The sequence below is a fragment of the Kogia breviceps genome, chromosome 3, assembly GCF_026419965.1.
Source record: "Kogia breviceps isolate mKogBre1 chromosome 3, mKogBre1 haplotype 1, whole genome shotgun sequence".
Lineage (NCBI taxonomy): Eukaryota > Metazoa > Chordata > Mammalia > Artiodactyla > Physeteridae > Kogia > Kogia breviceps.
Window position 1 is genome coordinate 31,324,128 of NC_081312.1, and position 22,943 is coordinate 31,347,070.

The 22,943-nt window shown below is 43.7% G+C and overlaps 2 long non-coding RNA genes across 2 annotated transcripts; both read right to left on the minus strand.

Moving 5' to 3' along the window:
• Positions 1-2,096: 2,096 nt before the first annotated feature.
• LOC131752786 (uncharacterized) lies at positions 2,097-22,500 on the minus strand. The gene is made up of 2 exons (XR_010840002.1): positions 22,309-22,500; positions 2,097-2,576 (listed from the first exon to the last, which is right to left on the minus strand). It is a non-coding gene; the product is annotated as an uncharacterized lncRNA (long non-coding RNA).
• LOC136793918 (uncharacterized) lies at positions 10,231-22,277 on the minus strand. Its single transcript, XR_010840003.1, has 3 exons — positions 22,241-22,277; positions 12,726-12,885; positions 10,231-10,396 (listed from the first exon to the last, which is right to left on the minus strand). It is a non-coding gene; the product is annotated as an uncharacterized lncRNA (long non-coding RNA).
• Positions 22,501-22,943: the final 443 nt, after the last annotated feature.

Here is a 22,943-nt window from a genome sequence, read left to right on the forward strand (position 1 = left end):
GTGTTCTCCAGTCTGTGAGTCACCCACCCAGCAGTTATGGGATTTGATTTCACTGTGATTGTGCCCCTCCTACTGTCTCACTGTGGCTTCTCCTTTGTCCTTGGCCGTGGGGTATCTTTTTTGGTGAGTTCCAGGGTCCTCTTGTCAATGATTGTCCAGCAGCTAGTTGTGATCCTGGTGCTCTCCCAAAAGGGGGTGAGAGCCCATCCTTCTACTCCACCATCTTGGTTCCAATCTGAGATGATGTAATTTTGCTAGAGCTATTCCAATACAGAAGAAAAATGATTAGGAGGAAGTGTTCCAAAATGCTGTGGGTGATTGTATTAGTTAGGATGGTGGAATTAAAGATCATGTATTATCTTTTCCTGAGCTCCTGGCTTGAAGAAAGTCCTAATTCAAGAAGAGTTGGTCTATAAGGGAAGGGGTGGGGTAAACCTCAGCCAATGCCAACTACATGGAGCCAAAGGAATACAGATATGGCACGGATGGGCAGACCTATGAATGGGGGCCAAGAAGGAAGATTCCTCTAAAAGGTGAAGAAATAAAAACTCCCAGAGCTGAAGATTTTTGTATAATTATGACATTCACCAGACAAAAAGAAAGAAGGACAGAATGAGGAGAAAGATCAAAGAGAATAAGAGAATGCCAATGAGTGGCTCGTCAGAACATGGAAAGGACATGTTTAGATCAAGAATTGGTCTGCTTAGGACAGGAATAAAGACACAGATGTAGAGAATAGACTTGAGGACACAGGGAGGGGGAAGTGTAACCTGGGATGAAGTGAAAGAGTAGCACTGACATATATACACTACCAAATGTAAAATAGATAGCTAGTGGGAAGCAGCTGCATAGCACAGGGAGATTAGCTCAGAGCTTTGTGACCACCTAGAGGGGTGGGACAGGGAGGGTGGGAGGGAGGTGCAAGAGGGAGGGTATATGGGGATATATGTATACATATAGCTGATTCACTTTGTTATATAGCAGAAGCTAACACAACATTGTAAAGCAATTATACTCCAATAAAGATGTTTTTTAAAAAAAGAATTAGTCTGCTTAATGCAAAAGTTATTTTCACTTTACTTAATGGGCTTGCTAGACAAGCTGACTCTTACATTTGCTATTTTCCTAATCTTTCTAAAGAGCATTTCCATTTTCTCTCAGACTCTGATGGAAAATCAGCTTCAGTCGCATTTTGTCACATGAACTAGTTTCAATGAGCTCTATTAAGTTGGCTTCATAAATCAGCTTCTCCAATCCTTCATCATTTATTCTGTTCTCTCCTGGATTCTCTCCCACTTGTCTCTTTGTGGCAAGCAGTTATCCATGGTAAGCACAGTGTCCTTGATCACAGCACCAAGTGTGTGATACTTTCTCACACCTATCATCCCTCAGTCCTTTCTTTTCATTCCTCCTTTCCTAGGTCTTCGCTTTAGTGGATGTGTTTTAGATACTATTTTGTTCTCAAATCTACTCCCAGACAGGACTCTGGGCCAAATCTTATCTAGATACTTCTTGTGGGTGTCTCTGTCTTTGCCTACAAACTTGGCAAGCTTCTTCAGGCAAGGGTGACATATGGTGCATTCCTAAAATAAATTCCCACAGAAAGTGTCATGAAATTGGGGCTCTCAAAGCATCTGGGGGCTGGAATTAGGTGTCAATGGTGAGAAAACTGTTAGGCAGGGCTCAAGACCAAACTTAGACAAAATTGTGAAGCTGGCAGAACTTATCTTCAGACCTACCGCCCACTCTCCGTTCAGCCCTGACCACGCTCCTCCAAGTTTTCAATGCCCACACACTCTTCCTGCATGTTCTGGTCCCCATTCCCAGGCTTGCCCAAACTGGACAGCCAGTAAGATTCTGGGTGTAATTTTCTATGCTTATGCTTATTCAAATTTACATTTAATTAGCTCTCAATCAATAATAGAAGAGCAAAAATATTGGAACAGATACTTCACTAAAGAAGATACAGGAATGACAAGTACATGGAAAGATGATAAACATCATTAGCCATTAGGGAGAAGCAAATTAAACCCACAATGAGATACCACCATATATTCACTAGACTGGTGAAGAATAAATTGCTATACAAAATTAAATTGTTTTAAAATTAAAATTTTAAAATTTAAATGACTGATCATACTAAGTATTGGCAAGAATGTAAAGTAGCTGGAAATTCCATACACTGCTGGTGGGATGCAAAATGGTACAGCCAGTTTGGAAAATAGTGTGGACAGTTTTTTAAAAAGGTAAATATACACGGACCATATGACCCAGCCATTTCACTTCTATTTAGTTACCCAAGAGAAACAAAAGCATGTGTCCACACGAGCACTTGGACACAAGTGTTCATAGCAGCTTAATTTGGAATTGCCCCAAATTGTAAACAATCTGTATTGGTCTACTCAGGCTGCTGTAACAAAATGCCACAGACTGCATGACTTAAACAACAGAAGTTCATTTTCTCACAATTCTGGAGGCCAGAAAGTCCACAATCAAGATTCCAGCAGGGTTCTGGTTCTGTTGAGAGCTCTCTTCCTTGTTTGCAGATGGCTGCTTTTTCCTTTCCTCTGATTATGCTTGGAGAGAGAGAGAGAGAGCTTTCTGGTGTTTCTTCTTCTAAGAACACTAATTGAACCCCCTCAGAGCCCCACCCTTATGACTTAGTTTACCTTAATTACCTCTTAAAGACCCTATTTCCAAATACAGTCACATTGGAGGTTAGTGCTTCAATTTTGGCAGGACATACTTCAGTACATAGCACAACCCAAATGTCCATCAACAGGAGGATAAACAAACTAATTATGGTGTAGCCATATAATGGTATACTACCCACCAATTAAAAGAAATGAACTATTGCTTTACTCAATACTGTAGATGAAACTTAAAATAATCATGAAAAAGAGTGTATACTAGGTATTCCTATTTGCATTTAGAAATGCAAAGTCATCATTAGCAACAGAAAGCAGATTAGTGATGGCCTGGGGATGGGTGAAGCGGAGAGGGACAGGAGGAAGGGATTATAAAGTGGCATGAGAAAATTTATGGGCTTGGTGAGTATGTTCATTTTCTTGATTGTTTCCATGGTTTCGTAGGTAATGGTTTCATTACCATATTGTCTACTTTAAATGCATGCAGCTTACTGTGTCAATTATACCTCAATGAAGCTGTAAAACTTTTAGATTTCATTAGCCCTCACTTGGACAAGTTTAATCCATTTGTAGCAAGGTTGGCCTCTCTTAGGTATCCTGTACAGAGCCGTTTCTGGCTCCTTCCTCACTCCTTCATCTCCTTGCCTGAGCCAGGAATTTCTTGTGTTCTACCAAATATTGAGAGGCCTGCCTATAAAGAAAAACAATAATCAGGTCTAGCAAAGTATTTTCTTCTAAAACATATTGTGAAATCTGAAGAAAATTAGTTTGCTCTGTATTAACTTGTCTTTGAAGAAGTGATGTGCCATGTCTGGGGATGCGAGGCTATCACCTGAGAAATCATGTGATGATGTGATGATGAATGTACGATGTCTGCTCTGTGTACCTGTGCGTTGATGGCAGCAATTATCACTAATGTGTCTACTCAATGATTGCTGGTCTGCGACTTCATTTATAAGTTCAGCATATATATGTGATGATATCCCAGGAGTTCAGGCATCATCCAGGGGCTAAAGCTAAGTCCCCAAGTGCTCAAGTTCCAATGTAGAAGATGTTTCTTGCAACCATCCCCATAGGTAGCAGGGGCTTGTGGATGCTGGTTGGGTCCCAGCTGTGACAATAACAGCCAATGTGTATAGCCTGGTAAAAATGAGGCCTAGCTATGTCTCATTGTGAAAAGCATGGCCATAATACTTTGCAGCTCCCACCATCAGAAGGTGGAGTCTATTTCCCCACTTCTTGAATTTGGACTGGTCTTGTGACTTGCTTCTTGACCAATGAGATGTTGGAAAAGTGACACTGTACAAGTTCGAGAACCTAGGCCTAAGAGATCTTGCAGTTCCACCCTAGCCCTCTTGGCATGCTCCTGCAGCCATGTAGCCTGCAGTAGACAATTGAATGACATCAACTGGAGAGGAGCAGCAGCTAGCATCAAGACCCTGGTCCTATAAGTGAGGTCATCTTAGATCATCCTGCTTTAGTCAACCCACCAGATGACTGCAAACTCATGAGAGACCCCAAGCATGACTGGAAGAACTGCTCTCATAAGCCCAGTCCCAATGCAGAATCATGAGAAAAAGATGGTTATTGTTGTAAGTGGCTCAGTTTTGGGGTGATAGGTTATTTGTTATGCAGTCACAGGTAACTGCAATGCTTATCTAAGGACCCTTTGTGAAATCTAAGACAGTTCCCAGGAAGCTCCTTAGAACCAGTTTCTAGTGTTTTCACTGCCTTGCATCACAATAGCAGGCAAGTCACTTGCCAATCGCACCTCAATTATTTTGCTATTCAAATGGGAACAGCATCATGTATTGCAGAGGGTGTGTTGTAAAAAGTTATTCTTGTGAGATGTTTCTATATGCAGTTGTGGGGGAGTGAAAAGTTTAGCTACATATTTAGAAAGTGGGTCTATTTTGGTAGTGTTGGCTAATAAGTTTTCTTTGTTGAGGCTGTTCTTAAATAGACTTAATGTCAGCCTGTTCTGGTTTTACTAGCAGACAGTCTTCAGACTACTGATTACTGTCTCTTCCCTCTTGTTTACCGCCGCTCCCTTCCTTCTCTCCTCCCCATGCCCTTCCTGTCATCTCTGGGGCAGGAGACCTGGGGATGTTACAGCCTTGTACAGCTTTTATCCTTTACCTTTAGGAAAGCTTTTAATCTTATTTCTGTCTTTTGCCCCTAGCACTGTGCCCTACATATAATAGGTGTTCAATATATGTTGAATGATGACACTATTAAACTGCCAATGCTTGGATAGAAGGGCCTAAGGAAGGTAAAAGTTTAGTTATTTCATTAGAGAGAGAAGCTGCCTATTCAAAGAGGCACCTGCTAAAGTCTAGGATGGGTACTACAAAGGACCTTGGGGCAAATCCTGTTTTGCAAGAATTGTCTGAGTTGGCCCTTTAATTATGCAAAGATAGAGCCAGTGGTGGCCCATTGTCCTGGAGGAAGGAATCAAATATGGCAAGCTTTGTGGCTAGGGTTTGGTCTGATGCCTTGTGTGTGGTTGACTAAGAGGTTGGAGAAATATGCATCAGGGGTCAAGGAGTCTACCTGAATGAAAGGGATTTAATACTCAGACTACATCTCTTTACACTTTAATATTATTCAACACGTCCGATGCCTGAGATGGTCCCAGCTAAAGTCAGCAGGCAGGAAGTGACACCAAGGCTCCCCAAAGGGTAAATTAAATCAATGGCAAGGGTGAGCCTAGAAAGGCCATTTGGGCTCAACACTAGTACTGAGATTATCAGATTAGAAAGGCTGTTGTGGGCAGAATGTGTCTAAGGCTGGAAACCCTTCCTGACCTAGTCACCTAGTACTTTGAGTGAGCTTTGGAATCAATAACTGTGTGCATGTGTGAAACACACAGATGAAACTTCAGGAGCCCAGGTCTTTAGCGGTGAGGGAAGACCGTTAAAACAACCAGGGGCTAAAACTCTGGCCTAGTGTAACAGTGTGAGGAAGGACAACCTCTTTCTCTATTCCTTACACTGACAACAATTTTATCTCTGATTAAGAGTGTGGGGTGTACATAAAACTCCTAGAAGAGAACATAGGCAAAAAATTCTCTGACATGAATCATAACAATGTTTTCTCAGGTCAGTCTCCCAAGGCAATAGAAATAAAAGCAAAAATAAACAAATGGGACCTAATCAAATTTACAAACCTTTGCACAGCAAAGGAAACCATAAACAAAATGAAAAGACAACTTATGGAATGGGAGAAAATATTTGCAAACAATGAGACCAACAAGGGCTTAAATTCCTAAATATACAAACAGCTCATACAACTCAACAACAAAAAGCCAAGCAACCCAATAGAAAAATAAGCAGAACTAACTAGACATTTCTCCAAAGAAGACATACAGACAGCCAACAGGCACATGAAAAGATGTTCAACATTGCTAATTAGAGAAATGCAAATCAAAACTACAATGAGATACCACATCACACCTGTCATCATTAACAAGTCTACAAATAACAAATGCTGGAGAGGGTGTGGAGAAAAGGGAACCCTCTTACATTGTTGATGGGAATGTACATTGGTATAGCCACTATGGAAAACAGTGTGGCAGTTCCTCAAAAAACTAAAAATAGGGTTGTTATATGATCCAGCAATCCCACTCCTGGTCATATATTTGAACAAAACTATAATTTGAAAAGATACATGCACTCCTATGTTCATAGCAGCACTATTCACAATAGCCAAGACATGAAAGCAACCTAAATGGCTATCAACAGATGAGTGGATAAACAATATGTGGTATCTATCTATCTATATCTATATATAGATATAGATAGATATATATACATTACTCAGCCATAAAAAAAGAATGAAATAATGCCATTTGCAGCAACATGGATGGAGCTAGAAATTATCATACTAAGTGAAGTAAGTCAGAAAGAGAAAGGCAAATACCATATGATATCACTTATATGTGGAATCTAAAATATGACACAAATGAACTTATCTATGAAACAGAAACAGACTCGTGGACATAGAGAACAGATTTGTGGTTTCAGGGGTTGGGGGAGGATGGAGTGGGAGTTTGGGGTTAGCAGATGCAAACTAGTATAAATAGAATGGATAATCAACAAAGTCCTACTGTATAGCACAGGGAACTATATTCAATATCCTGTGATAAACCATACTGGAAAAGAATATAAAAAAGAATGTATGTATATGTATAACTGAATCACTTTTCTGTATAGCAGAAATTAGCACAACATTATAAATCAACTATACTTCAATTTTAGAAAAGAGTGTGGGGTGTAGAGCTGAAGTACCTGGGTGCAAAACTCAATTCTACCAATTACTACCTTATAGTGTTGTTAAAAGGATTAAATAAGAGCTACGTGTTACTTGCTTATAGCAATACTTCATATGGAGTGAAAGATCAGTAAATGTTGGATGTGTGCTTTCACAGGTGTAGGCAAAGATCACAGGACTGAGCAAAATGTCCTTTTTTTCAACTGTGGTCCCATGGGCAGCAATAACAGATTCTCTGGCTCTCCCTCAGAGAGGCACTTGGAACAAGTAAAGACTGGTTCTTCGTCATGACCATCAACAGTGTGTTCCAGTGCCCATGGTACTGATTTCAGAGGATTGTCATGTCCAGGTGCGAGCTTTGACACTGTGTCTCTGGCCACCTATCCTACACTACAAGCAACTTTAGGTGTCTGTCAGCCTCAAGGAGGCTCTCTTTGTCCCAGCTTCAAGGTGAGCACAGAGGTATGTGCAAGATTTCGACTATCACCAAAGGTAGCCCCAGGCAGGAAAGAAGCCCAGTTTCATATGGCAACACTGAACCCAAGCCGTCTGTAAGACATTGAATAGAAATGTGACCTAGCTTTGTATACCTTAGCTGGAGTGAAATGTCTCATCCTAATCACCACAGTGGTTCTTAAAGTGTGGTCCTGGACCAGCAGCATCACATGACCTGGGCACTGGTTAGAAATACACAGCTTCAAGCCCCATCCCAGACTCCCTGAATCAGAAACTCAGGGGTTGGTCCCAGCAATCTCTGTTTAACAAGTTCTTGGGATGATTCTGGTGCTTATGAAAGAGTTGGAGAACCAGTGCTCTCCAACATCCCTGACAAACGATTGTTTGTCTGACCTCTGCTTGACCTCTTGTGATGGAGAACTCACCACCTTTGAGCATCCCCTTAAACACGTCTTGCCCAAATCAAATTCCTTGTCATTTTTCTTTCATTGGTTCTAATTCTACCATTCACTTTGGGGAGTGAAAAAAAATAATAACTGTGTACCAGGTAACTTTGTTTACATTGTATTTAGTTAAGAGTTGAATGTACATTAAATTGTGCAATTTGAATTCTATATCCATACTGACAATTTGCATAAAGTATGTGGAGGCACATACTTCAGGGTTTTTGTATACAGATTCTCTCTTTATCGCCCAATGGAATATTTATATATATACAGATTAAGGAAATTCTTATATTTAAAGAAAATGAGTTGTAGTGTGAGAGGAGGAATGAAATAGTGTAAAAACTCTAACCTAGTGGCGAAAGGACCTGAATTCTGGTCCTGGATCTGCTGTTGGTTAGCTCCATGTTATCGAGTGTGCAAGCTACTTGCTCTGCACCTTAGTTTCCTCATTTGTAAAATGAGGCGCTTGGACTTATGGTTTATTTGGGGGGATTCTATGAGTCTTACTTTGGGAGGCAACCTTTGTAAGATAAGAAATGCATTTTCATGAGGCATCTGTGTTGACTGGAAAGATTATATTAAGACAATTTATGACAAAAATCACACAACTGTTTCTCTAAGCATCACTTACATCCTGCTTTGGAATCTGGATCCTGGTTCTTTTTGCTCTGGAAATTAGTGATAGGTGGCTTGACAGGCCTTAGCTCAGGTCTGTCCCTGGCTGCCAGAAATGGCATCCCAGTAAGGACCATCTTTTGCTAAAGATAGCTCTGATGGCCTTCAATCCCTTGCAACTAAAAGATTTGTCATTAAGCAGTTTCTAAACAAATTCAATTCAGGCTAATGTAGAACAGAAGTCCCTCCCTAGCCCATGTAAGAGCTGTGCCATTCTTTCATTCATTCATTCATTCAGTCAGTCAATCAGTCAATGAATATTATTGAATGCCAACTATTTACAAGATTCATAAGAAGAGGAGTTGCCTGCATCTTCTATGATAAAAACCAGGCACTCGGTGTCAGCCTTCAGGCCAGCCATCTCTCAGAGCTCCTGAAATTCCCCAGTTGTGCCCTGGGAGCACTTTGATGGCACTTGATGATGCTGTCATTTGCAGTTATTCCTGAGAGGCTCTGGAGCCTTGGACACCATGACATTTGTGTGCGCATCACCCCTCCCCTTCTAGTAGCAGCCACTAGACCCTACTCTTACAAAAGGGCCTGAGGCTGATATCACTACTGTCAGAGTCATAATATTTATGCTGTATAGGCCACACTTGGCCATCTGATTTCAGGGGTCCCAACCAGAAGGCTCTTTGAAATCACAGGCTCTTAAGATTCCTTTTTCCCAGCTTGCTGGTGACGTCCATTCCTCTGTTCATCTCCGTTTCTTCAGAGATATAAGAGATCTTGAGGACGATCTGGTGCCATCCTCTGCTCCAAGGTAGGAATGGGTTGGTATTATTGACAATGCGAATGTGCATGAGAGGTGCTCCAGTCAGTAACTGGGGACATGGAACCTAAAACCGACTCTCCTAGAGCTCTTGTTCTCTATTGAGATGCTTCTCTTCTTGGGTCCCTTTTAAGTTTCAAATCTTCATTTCAGGTAATAGTTGAGGTATTATTTATTTATACTTCAAATTTCAAGTCCTTCCTTGGTAGCAGTTTATAAAAAAGGTGAGAAGCTGAGTCAGGGAAGAAACAAACAGAATGGGAGGGCCGAAGGCTTCACCAACAAGAAGGTTAAGTTTTCTCGGCTGTTAGTGGGTTCAGCATCTGTAGCAAGCTTACCCAGTGGAAAGGCTCCTTATCCAAACCACAGGCCTTGGGAACTCTGAGACCCAGGAGTGCTATTTTCAGTCAATGACTGGAAGGAACCCGGATGTAAAATGTTAAGGGTTGGAGGGTTTATCAGAATCAGTTATTATTATTATTATTATTTTTGTGGTACGTGGGCCTCCCACTGTTGTGGCCTCTCCCACTGCGGAGTACAGGCTCCGGACGCGCAGGCTCAGTGACCATGGTTCATGGGCCCAGCCGCTCCGTGGCATGTGGGATCCTCCCGGACCGGGGCACGAACCCGTGTCCCCTGCATCGGCAGGCAGACTCTCAACCACTGCACCACCAGGGAAGCCCCCAGTTGTTATTATTATTTTATTTTCCCCTTTCATTTAGTGACCTGGTGTCATGGCCCCAGAAGAGAGCAACACAGGGATGGAGGATGAGACACGTGAGAGGGGAACGTGGGGCAGATGGCATCTGTAGACCCAGCTGTAGCTCATGAGGGAGGACGGCAGGGCAGAGAGTGAGTCACTGTTGGAGCAGCTGGAGTGACAGGGGACAAGTGGGCTGCCTGCGGTTATTAATAGGCACTCGGACATATAGTTACGATCAGTGGCTTAACTTAGGGGGAGAACAGTCACACCCGGCCACGTCCGCACCCCACACCAAAGACCCCTGAAGTGGGCAAAGTGCCTGTTCTGAATCCAGCTCGCCCAGGATCGGAAGCAGGCTGCCTCTGGCGGGAGGAGGGAGATCCTCGGGGCTTGCTCAAGCTGTACGTTGTGGTTCTGCCCCTCTCTGTAAAAAGAAGGAAGGATGGAAAGAAGGAAAGAGTGGAGGCAAGAAGAGAGGAAAGAGGGAAGGGAGGGAGGGGGAGGAAGGAAGGAGCGAGGGAGAGAAACACCAGGTTGCTCACATTAAAATCTAATCTCAGGCCAAGCCCTCATAGGTTTCTATTCTCCCACACCTAGCCTCAGTCTGAGTGGGGAAATTGTCCCATTGACGCATGAGAACTTCTACTTATGACGTCATAAGTAGGCCCAGAAGAGGAGCGAGGGAATCTAAATGCCAAGAGGCAAGGAATCAACGCGGACTGCCAACCCTGACGCAGGAGGGTGGGTGAGGCCTGCGACGGGGATGGGGATGGGCCGTGGGGTTGAGTCCAAATCTCAGACTTCCTCTGCGCTCTCCTTGGCCCCAAACAGACATCTTCAGTCCATCCTCCGCGCCTGGAGACACCCTCTGGACCAGGGATTCTCTGAACTGGAGGCTACACTGCGTCTCAAGTGGAGGGGTTCGGCCTGGCCCTGGACTGGGAGGGCTGAGAGCCTGCATAGCCTCTGAGCTTGAAGGGTGGGTGGGGCTGTCCCAGGTGTCACTGTTTGGCTGTCACAGCTTGGCCTGGGGACAGGTTAGCATAGGGGGCGGGAGACAATCTGCCTCCCCCAGACCAGATCTGAAAGCCTTCCCATATCGGAACCTGAAAGTCTTCCTGTGCATAAACGGGTGGATCTTGGATTCTGCCCCAACTCACACCACTCCTGTAACCTAGTGGCTCTGGGCCCCAGTTTATATACAAAGGGGTTATTAAAAGTACCCAGTGCACTGGGCTTCCCTGGTGGTGCAGTGGTTGAGAGTCTGCCTGCCGGTGCAGGGGACATGGGTTCTTGCCCTGGTCTGGGAGGATCCCACATGCCGCGGAGTGGCTGGGCCCATGAGCCATGGTCACTGAACCTGTGCGTCCGGAGCCTGTGCTCCACAACGGGAGAGGCCACAACAGTGAGAGGCCGATGTACCGCCAAAAAAAAAAAAAGTGCCCAGCACATAGTTGTTTGGTGAAGAAGAAATGTGAAAGGCATGAGAAGTGCTGGACACCGGCCTGACACACTGATGTGTCCGAGAAAGTTTATCTTTGCTGTTATTCTCCTCCAATCTCAGTGTGTTCTTTCACAAAGCCAGCGGACACCAGAAGACTTGGTGAGAAAGTTAACACAAAAACCAACCCTCTGGAGGAAATGGATTCCAAGTAGGAAAAGTTTGGGGATCAAAGGCTGTTACCTGTGACTGGGTCTAGGGCTTCTGCTACTTATTACTGAGTTATCACATTACATAGCTTCCCTGAGCCTCAGTTTCCATATTAGCAAAGTTGGTTAAAAAGAATACCTGCCTGGGCTTCCCTGGTGGCGCAGTGGTTGAGAATCCGCCTGCCGATGCAGGGGACACGGGTTTGTGCCCCGGTCCGGGAAGATCCCACATGCCGTGGAGCGGCTGGGCCCGTGAGCCATGGCCGCTGAGCCTGTGCGTCCGGAGCCTGCGCTCCGCAATGGGAGAGGCCACAACAGTGAGAGGCCCGCGTACCACAAAAAAAAAAAAAAAAAAAAAAAGAATACCTGCTTTATAGGAATTTTTTTGAGGGCCTGAAGAGGTAATATAATCCCATCTGCCTTTATTGAGGGCTCACTAGACTGCAGGCACAGTTTTTAGAGCTGCCCATGCATTACCTCAATCCTTAAAACCACTTCAGATTGTGGATGTTTACATACATCCAAACTTATCAAATTTAAAACATTAAGTACGTGCAGTTCTTTGTATATCAATTATACTGCAATAAAGCTATAGAAAAGCACTTTAGGAGGTAGGTACGATTTTTTAAATCCTCATTGTACAGATGAAGAAACTGAGGTTTAACAGACATGTTAAATAAATTGTCCTAGAACACACAGCCAGTCATAACAGAACTGGGATTCAGACACAGACAGTCTGGTTCTAGAAGCTATACTCCTAATCAGTGCACCTATATGTAAAAGTGTTTTTGGAACTGAAAATGCTGTTTCAATGTTGGTTGCTATTACAAGTGGTGGCCTAGTTGGTAGGTCAGTGGCATTGTCCTTGTACGCCAAATGAGGGCATGTGAATCAACTCCTAACCTATTGCCTGGTACTCAGTAAGCTCTCAGTCACTCTGCAATCCCTTTCTGTTGTCCCCAAGAGACGACAAGATGCAAAAGAAAGAATGTCAATTCCATCACGTATAAAGCCATGGGAGGGTGGAGTAGGGGGTTGGGTTAAGGGCAAGTAATAAAATAATAAAGAGACAGACCACACTGCTGCAAGCAATTGCACCTTACCTGGGCATCAACACAATCCAAAGAAGCAAAGAAGGGAAGTCTTCAAATTGGGATTGAGCCACCTTTAGTTCAACAGGAAGCACAAGATCATTTCCCTGACATTCCACTGGCCTGACAGGCCACTCTCTGGGGCTCCCACTGGCCCACGCGGGGCTCCATTCTGTAACCCAGAAAACACACAAATGTCATCCCACAGACCTGACCAGTGTCGCGAGACTCATGTCACTTCTGTGAGCAAAAACAGCCTTCAACCCTGCAAGGCAGAGCCATTTAAAACATTTCTTTGGATAAGTCAGACATAGAAAGACACATACTGCATGATATCACTTATATGTGTAATCTAAAAAATACAACAAATGGGACTTCCCTGGTGGCGCAGTGGTTAAGAATCTGCCTGCCAGTGCAGGGGACGTGGGTTCGAGCTCTGGTCCGGGAAGATCCCACATGCTGCGGAGCAACTAAGCCCGTGCACCACAACTACTGAGCCTGTGTGCTGCAACTACTGAAGCCCGGGCACCTAGAGCCCGTGCTCCACAGCGAGAGAAGCCACCACAATGAGAAGCCCGTGCACCTCAACGAACAGTAGCCCCCGCTCGCCACAACTAGAGAAAGCCCACACGCAGCAATGAAGACCCAACGCAGCCTCCCCAAAAATAAAAAATAAAAAGTAAATAAAAAATACAACAAACTAGTGAATAAAACAAAAAAGAAGTAGACTCACAGATATAGAAAACAAACTAGTGGTTACCAGTGGGGGTGGGAGGGGGAATCTAGGGGTGGGGGATAAAAGGGGTTATTATGAGATTATATGAAATTATGTGTGTGAAACTTTTGAAAACTGTAAAGCACTATAGAATTTAAAGAATCTTTCATTCAATGAAAATAAAAAACAAATTTTGGGGGATAGAAATCTGGAAAGCTCCATGATAAAATAGGAAGTATTTTACTATTTGGGCTTGAATGTTTTCTATGGTGCCCTTAGTCATTTTATGGAGTTCATGTTTTCTGGACTGGACTGTTACTACTTAACAGTTCTTGGCTGAACTCCAGATCTACATAATCAGCTGCCCACCCGACATCTCCACTTGGGGGTGGGGCGGTGATCTCACACTGAGCATGCCTAACAGTGAGCTGCTGAGAGGCTCTCTGTTTTCCATTAATGGCAATGCTATGCTTTCAGTTGCTCAGGCCAAAAACCTTGGTGTCATCCTTGACTCCTCTTTCTTTCCCACCTCTTCCAATCCACCAGCAAAGCTAGCTGCTCTATGTCAAAATATAGTTTACAATTCTAACCACACTTCACCACACTCCTGGTCACCCCCCTCGCCTAACCTGCTGTCATCTGTTGCCAGGATTATTGAAGAGCCTCCTCATCTCATGCCCCTGCCCTTGTTTCTGCAGCCCATTGTGAACCTAGTGGCCTGAGTGTTCCTGTTAAAGTCGCACCACGCAACTCCCCTGCTGAACACTCTTCAATGGCTCCCATCTCATTCAAAGTGTCAACTTAAAAACACACAACATAAGAGTTGTTGAGTTTCAGTTTTATTCAGGGACTTACTAAGGACTGTAGCCCAGGAGACAGCCACTGAGCTCTGAGGAACTGCTCCAAATTAGGGAGTCAGTTTACATACAAATTTTGGGGGCTAGGGGACACATGCAGTCAAGCATGCATCTTGGTAGAAGAGTGTTGCTGGTCACAAAGAACAGACATCTCAAGTTAATGACTTTAGTGCTTTTCTATGTTTGGAAGATGCAAGAATCTGGGGTCATTGAAATTCTTCCTGAGACATGTGTCTACTATCTAGCGACCCATTTATCCTGAGCAGAGTGCCTCATCTTATTTTGCATTCTGAATTCCTCTCAGGGCACACTGTGAGTGGGAGACCCCAGTAGGTTGCTACTTCACCCTGGTAGAACTGGCTGATGAGTAATGTTTTTTATTCTTCTTTGTTCACAAAAGTAAAAGCCAAAGTCCTCCTTTGACTGGAAAGTACCCCATGATCTGGCACCCCATTACCTCTCCTACTTCTTGCTACCCTGGAACTCTCATACCCATTAGGTTGGCCTCCTTGCTCTTTTCTTCAATACACAGGTACGATCCTGCCTCAGGGCCTTTGCACTGCTGTTTCCTCTGCCTGAATGCTCTTCCCCCATATCTGTATGGTTGGCTTCCTAAATTTCTTCAGATCTTTATTTCAAATGTCACCTTGCTAAGGAGGCCTTCTCTGGCCACTCTGAAATATAACCTCTTCTAACATTTCATCTTCCACTCTCTCCCTCCATTGCCTTTTTCCCCTTCTTAACACTGATCCCTCTGTAATATTATATTGTGTATTTTACTTTCTATTTGTCTGTCTCTCCTATTAGAAGATGTGATTTATGAAGGGCCTTTAGTCTATTTTTGTTCACTGTTGTATCTCTAGTGCCTTGAATAGTGCCTGTTACTTAGTAGACACATGCGTAAATGTTTGGTGAGTAAATGAATGAATGGAATAAAAAACAACGGACACAATTTGTTCTCTCTAGGCTTGCGCTTCCTTGGATGTAAAATTGAGTTATTGCATTAGATGGCGCTGTTTCCCCGCAAATGACATGCAGCTAGTCTGAGTGAACTTGAAGAACTAGAAGCAATTGTGTGGCAAGAAAGGGTCAGAAGAGGGTCTGAAGATTTGGGTTCAAGCCCCAGTGATATCCATGGTCTAGGTTTTGGTTTCCACAACAATTGAAGGGTCTCCACCCAGTGATCACGAAGGTTACTTTCAGCACTTAAAGTGTAAAACTAGGGACTCCCCTGGTGGCACAGTGGTTGAGAATCCACCTGCCAATGTAGGGGACACAGGTTCGAGCCCTGGTCCAGGAACATCCCACATGCCATGGAGCAACTAAGCCCGAGTGCCACAACTACTGAGCCTGCGCTCTAGGGCCCTGCTCTGCAACAAGAGAAGCCACCACTATGAGAAGCCTGTGCACCACAGCGAAGAGTAGGCCCTGCTCTCTGCAACTAGAGAAAGCCTGCACGCAGCAACGAAGACCCAACGCAGCCCAAAATTAAAAATAAATAAATTTATTTTAAAAAGAAGTGTAGGGCTTCCCTGGTGGCGCAGTGATTGAGAGTCTGCCTGCCGATGCAGGGAACATGGGTTCATGCCCCGGTCTGGGAAGACCCCACATGCCGTGGAGCGGCTGGGCCCATGAGCCATGGCCGCTGGGCCTGCGCGTCCAAAGTCTGTGCTCCTTAACGGGAGAGGCCACAACAGTGAGAGGCCCGTGTACCGGAAATAAATAAATAAATAAATAATAAAAATAAATAAAAAGAAGTGTAAAACTAGAAAAAATATGTCATTAAAAAAGAGAGAAATATGGCCACCATACTCCTCAATACCACACGGTGGCAAGGTTGTCCACCATGGTCTCTAAGAGGGCATTGCTGTGCCACGTCCATAACTACACAGCTCCTGCTCTCATAAAATGTATTTTTCATGAACCACTGTGAGAGTTGCTCATTCATCAGATCTTACTGGTTTATTTAAATAACAAATAACGAAAACCTTTAAATTGATTTTTTTTTTCTGATAAGGAGGCATTAATCTCAAAAGCGAAACAGTGAGCTGAAGTTTCAATTCAGTCTTGGTCACCAACATGATTTAAAGACGGAGATTTGAAAAGCTGAGGAATAAAAGAAGTCTATGCCTGTGTTAGGTGAGTAAGACCACAACTAAGCTAAATAGTTAATAGCTAAGCTAATAGTTCTAAAAGTACCTAGCCACATGTCTGTCTGCATATAACCAAGAATGTCACCTCCAGGAGGTGGAAAAGATAGGCAAGCAATGGACTGTTTATATTCCAGGAAATTTTGTTTGCTTGGAAGAGTCATTAAAGACTCTGAAAAATAAAAAAGATTGTAAACAGTGATGGCATTCGCAGGGTGCCCTCAATTCATAGGAGTCATTATCGATATTGTTATTATTATTATTGTCATCCTCAGGGTCTATCTTTTCTCCCTCCTCTACCATCTCTCTAATTAGCAATAACGCTTTCAGCTTGAAATCTATTTCATTATTACCAAAAAGAAAAAAAAAAGATTTTGTGGTTCTTTATTCTAATTATAATAGTATTGCATGGTTATTTTAGCTATATGGAAAATAAAAGTAAAACGAAGGCAATACAAATTACCCATACTCCACCACTCAGCTCAGAAATAACTAATAATGAGCTTTTGGGTACTACACTTGATGCACACAGATGCACGCACGCACCCACACACATTTGTAATCGTATTGTATGAAGGATTTTTTTCACTACTTTTTCATTTATTGTTATACTATGCACATTTCCACATCCTTAAAATTTTTATAATGATCATTAATAATAACATACTTTTCTGATTAGAAAATCAGTACATTTTAATGGTAGAAAATACTGAATAGTACAGGACAAAGAAAAAATATCACTCCTAGACTGGAGATAATCATCTAGACTGGAGATAATTATTCACATTAAAAAAATAATTTATTCATTTATTTATTTTTGGCTGAGTTGGGTCTTTGTTGCTGCACGCAGGTTTTGTCTAGTTGCGGCAAGCGGGGGCTAGCTACTCTTCTTTGCAGTGCACAGGCTTCTCACTGCGGTGGCTTCTCTTGTTGTGGAGCACGGGCTCTAGGTGCGTGGGGTTTAGTAGTTGTGGCATGCGGGCTCAGCAGCTGTGGCTCACGGGTTCTAGAGTGCAGGATCAATAGTTGTGGAGCACAGGCTTAGTGGCTACATGGCATGTGGGGATCTTCTCTTGTTGTGGAGCATGGGTTCTAGGCATGTGGGCTTCAGAAGTTGTGGCTCATGGGCTCTAGAGCACAGGTTCGGTAGTTGTGGTGCATGGGCTTAGTTGCTCTGTGGCATGTGGGATCTTCCTGGACCAGGGCTTGAAACAGTGTCCTCTGCATTGGCAGATGTATTCTTAACCGCTGAACCACCAGGGAAGCCCAATTTACATTTTGATATATTTCTTTCAATAATATTAATGCAAGTATACATTCCATAAAATTAGAAATATATTACATATACGGTTCTTTTTCTTGATTTATCCAATTTACTTAAAAAATTTTTTTAAGATTACAACAGATAGTTTTCTATCCTTTTTTCCTTTCCACTTTATGTGATCATTTTCCCAGTCATTACATGTTCTTCAAAAACCTCAACTGTATGGATAATCTTCCCTTTAATTTTCTTTTGATTGGACCTATTTGGGGTCCCTGACTTAAAGGCTTAAATGAAATCCTTTCAGACCCAGCATGGCGGTAAGAGGTGTAATTTCATAGAAAGCCATCCCACGGGGCTAGCTCTGCAACCAGGCTGAAAGAAACAGAAATTACGTTTGATCTTTATTCCTTGATTAAAAGACTCTGATCATTGTTAAAATGCAACTTGGTCTCCAGGGATGAGACATTCTAAACAGTTGCCATGGGACTTTCCTGGTGGTCTAGTGGTTAAGACTTCGCCTTCCAATGCAGGGGGTATGGGTTCGAGGCCTGGTTGGGGAGTTAAGATCCCACATGCCTCCTGACCAAAAAACCAAAACACAAACTGAAGCAATATTGTAACAAATTCAATAAAGACTTTAAAAATGGTCCATATCAAAAAAAATCTTAAAAAAAAATAAACAAAGAGCTGCCATGGTACAGTTGTTTTCTGAACTGAGGTTTTTGTAGATTCGAGGGAGAAGAAAGGAGGGAAGATTTCTTACCATTTTGTTGTTTCAAGCCCCATTAACTCTCAGAAGACAGGAATTAAAATACTATCGATTGTGATAAGAACATTTACAATTTATTGAGCACCTATTACGTATTAGGTACTACAAGGAGTCCTCCTGACTTCATCTAATCCTCAAAACAGCCTCATTCTATAACAAATGAAATGGAGACTCAGAGGAATGAAGTGCCTTGTCCACAGTGACAATGACAGTGACATTGACAATGATTTGGACCCGAGTGTTTGGCTCCAACTTCTATCCTATCAGCCCTACTGCACATTGTCCCAAAACATTTACTGAATGTCATTACTGCAAATGGGGTTTATGAATCAGGAACTAGGGCTCCTCTCCTGAAATAGTGTACTGTGAGAGGTGAGAGGGGCGGGCTGACTCTTGGAAAAGCTAAAGTCTGAGGGACTTTAGCACCAAAGTACTTATTTAAAAATACTTCCCAGAAGACCTGAGGAGAGAGTGACATTCATTTACCAAATCATGCTTTAGGCTCAAATAATAATAATAACAATAACTACTACTACTTGACAGATTTTGTGCTAAGCACATAATATACATCCTGTCATTTAATCATTCTAGGAGCCCAGTGAGATAGTTATCCCGAATTTCCAGATGAGGGAGCTGGGGGGACCAGGGGATTAACTTGCCTAATTGCAAACAGTGAGTATGGATTCCGATTCAGTTAAAAGCCAAGGCCCCAAACTTTAACCATCAGTCTATGATGCCTGTTTGTTTTTTTCCTCCCTCCTTCCCTTCCCTCCCTCCTTCTTTCTCCCTTTTCTTTCCTTCCCCCCCTTTTTTTTAAAGAGGAAAACCCTGGTTTAACTCCCAGTCAAGAAGCCTCTGCAGTTTCCTAGGGTGCAATTAACTAATTACTTCCCTTGAGTGTTTCTGAGTGTGATGGGTAGAGCAAACAAGAAAATAAATACATTGAATATCTAGTGGGTGCTAGGCAGCATGCTAAGAGCTTTTGTAGGACTCGTCTCATTTAATCTTACAAACTTCTATAAAAATCAGGTTCTACTTTTACATCTCTTTAAAAATAAGGAAACTGGGGTTCAAACAGGTACCCTGCCCCAAGTCACATGGATTTCAAAGGACAGAGCCAGGACAAAGCATGATCTTCTGACATAAGTCCATTGCCAAGCCGCATCACCAATTGCTAGTATTTTCTCCCTGCCTTATGGCTACACCTTTCAGTGTGGTAGAGAAAATGATTCTTTTTGGGGTGACATTTGTCACCCCTTGCTTAATAGTGGTGAAATCTTGGTAATTCTACTTTCCTTTCAAAGTCTTTTGCAATCTGCCCTTTTTTTTACTTAGTAAAGTTTATTTTCCATCACTTCCTCTTTGCTCTCTTACCTCTTCTCAAGCTGGTATTTCTGTTATTTCTAGCCACCACATTAATTTCCATTTCCACAATTCCTATTCTCCACTAATCAAGCTGTATACACCTTTGGATGCCCGACTTAAGCACCTCCTCATCCATTCCTCATCTATTCTTATCCTCAAGAGATGGTAACATTTGATCACCTCCTAGCCCTACTCAAAAGCTTTCAGGGCTAAACTTTTATCTGCTAAATCAAACACAGACTTTTTTTTCTCAGCCTGGTATTCAAGCAAGTCATTCAGTCACAAATATGTACTGAGAACCAGTTATGTGCCAGGAGCCCTCTAGGTGCTGGGACAACTGTGGAGAACCAGAGGGTTCCTGCCCTCATGGTGAACAAGCTAGACATTAAATAATTACAAATAGTCAATTAAATATTTACTTGTCTGAAACAAGTAATTACAAGGCCCTCGACAAATCTGGTCTCAACCTATCTTTTCAGAGTTCTTTCTCATCCTTTTACTGTATCCCTGGGCTTACTCAGGCTTCCCCACCTTTGTGGTGGGTCCATGTTCACCCTCCAACCCTGAATGCAGGTTCCTTCCTGTCCCCTACATCCAGCTCCAGGACTGGCTTTAGTTCTGCCTCTTCCATGAAACCTGGCTAGACAACTTCTGCTAGACAGCTTTAGCCTGAAGGATATTCCCTCATTTGAATTCCTAGCACTTATCCATTCAACAAATATTTACTGAATGACTTCTTGAAATGTCTGATGAATGACACTTCATGAAAGATTTAAGTTATGTGGGTAATTAGACTTTTCCTGCTGAGAGGGATCAAGGATTTTTTTTTCATCTTCTCTTCTGGGTGGGGAAGAAGTAGAGATCAAAACTGTATAGTAAAACATACAAAATTATCAATAAGCAAAATGACAATAAAAATTTCCCAATTACTCATAATCCTACCACTTGAAAGAGATCGCCACTGACAATTTTTCTCTATTATCTTTTTAGTGTTTTTTTTTTTTTCTGTTTGTTTCTCTCCGTGTGTCTAGATCATTTTGGAAAATTCCTTCTTCCTCCAAATTAAATTTTTACCATTTTATCTTATGGTCTTTTTTAAAACATGAAATACCTCTACCCCCTCCTTATTTGCTCTCTTCTGTTTGGGAGTGCCATAGTTTTATTTTGAACAAAATTTAGGGAGTTTACTCAAAGACTCATCCGTATCTTTTCCAGTTCACTGATCCTATGTACAATAAGAATCTGAACACACTTTTAGGGCATTTACTCACATTCTTTCTCCAGACCTACTGCAGTTGACCTTTGGTATGGTGCTCTACCCTAACTTCTTCAAGGCCTGAAATGGCTCATATGAGCCATACTCATATACAAACCACAGAATGTCAGGCCTACAAGATCATAGGAGATCTTCTTGTCCACCCCCTCACTTTGAGGTTGAGCAGTCGGTTGAGTACTTGCCCAAGATCTTGCAGCTGGTGGCAGCAAAGCTGGAGATGCCAGCCCTGGTTATCTTTCCAAATTGCCCGTCTTCAGTGTGTCTAACAATTACCCCCAAACTATAATTAGACAAAAAACACTCAGTGAATGCCAAATAAATCGGATCTATTCCTACCATGCAAGGGGAAAAGTTTAGTAGAGATCAGGCTAGATCTCTCAGCATGGGCTTGTTTTGAAATGTCAGAGAACCATCTCACTGGAAATCTATATTGCCGTGAAAGGATTAAAGCACAGAAGAAATATTAGGGGCCATCTCTTTCTTTCTTTCTTAATGTTTGAGAAGTGGAGGATAACGAAAGGATGTAGGAAAAGTCAGCCTTGCTCATGAACTGCAGTATCGTTTTGAATGTATATTCAGCTTTGGTTCTTAATCTGATTGCTGTTAAGGTCACTGTGATCCAAGGTGCAATTCCCCCAGGCCAAAAAATTCCAGGATTTGTAGAGAAACTGAGCCTCTTCAGAGAGACCAAGCCCACTTCACCGACAGCTGTCCCACCCTCAGTTTGCGCTCCAGTAAAGTGGTCTTTCGTCTGAATTCTAAAAATCAACGGTATTGTAATCTCTTCTTACAGGAACCTAGGAAAGGGCGAGCTGTATGCAGTCTTCACAGAGGCGAGAACTGTAGTTTTAAGAGTTCTAAAGGACATTCCAGTGGGCCTGAAGGTCTGACTAGATGAAAGGTTACGGAAGGAGTCGGGGAGCAATTCAGTCGTACTGGAGTGGAAGCTGACCCACCTGGTAGGACTAGGGCAGAGGCAGCTCCAAGAGAACGGAAAATCCAAAGATAAGAAAGGAGCTGGAGAAGAAAGAGCTCTCCCGGGGGGCGCAACCCAGCTCGCTTCTCCTCTGCGCACTCTCAAAAGCTCACTTTAGGATGAAGAACACAGGTGCTGCCCAGTGGAATCCCTACCTCTCAGCGGCAAACAAAGGGAACGGTCTCCTTCACCCTTTTTGGTCTGAACGAGGGCTCGGCTTTACCTTTGAGTATCCACCCATCCTTCCTCAGGCGCCCAATGAGGCCGCAGCCTCTTCCTGACGGGCGGTGTTGAACTCTCGCAGGAAACGGACAGGTACCTCGGGCCAATGGTTGGAGATGAGGGGATCCAATGGGAGAGAGAAATGGGTCAACCTGGGGTTTGAGAATGAGAGAGCCCGCACGTTGGGGCGGGATGGGGGGGGTGGGGGGAGGGCGACGTAGGCGCAGGGGGCGGAGAGGGGCGGGGCGGGCGGCTGACAGGGCAGCCCCAACCGCGGCTGGAGGAACCTGCGGACCGGTCAGCGGCGGCCAATGGGAAGGCAGGATGGTGCGGGGGCGGGCCCGGGCGCCGTGAAGCCCCGCCTCCTAGGGTCCGCAGGGCTGGGGCGGAGCCAGGTTCGCGTCAGGTGGTCCCGGGCGTGCGGACGGCGCAGGGGGCGGGGCGCGGCGCAGAGCGGTGAGCGGCGGCCGGCTGGCGGCACCGGGCACCAGCTGCGCGAGCAGGTACCCTCGGCGGAGGTGGCCAGGCCGCCCCAGGGGGCGAGCGCGAAGGCGGGGGCTCCGGCCCGCCGCGCCCCCATGCTGCGGTGAGCACTACGCGCTCCGCGCACTTGTAGCCGCGCCGAGCCAGCCCCAG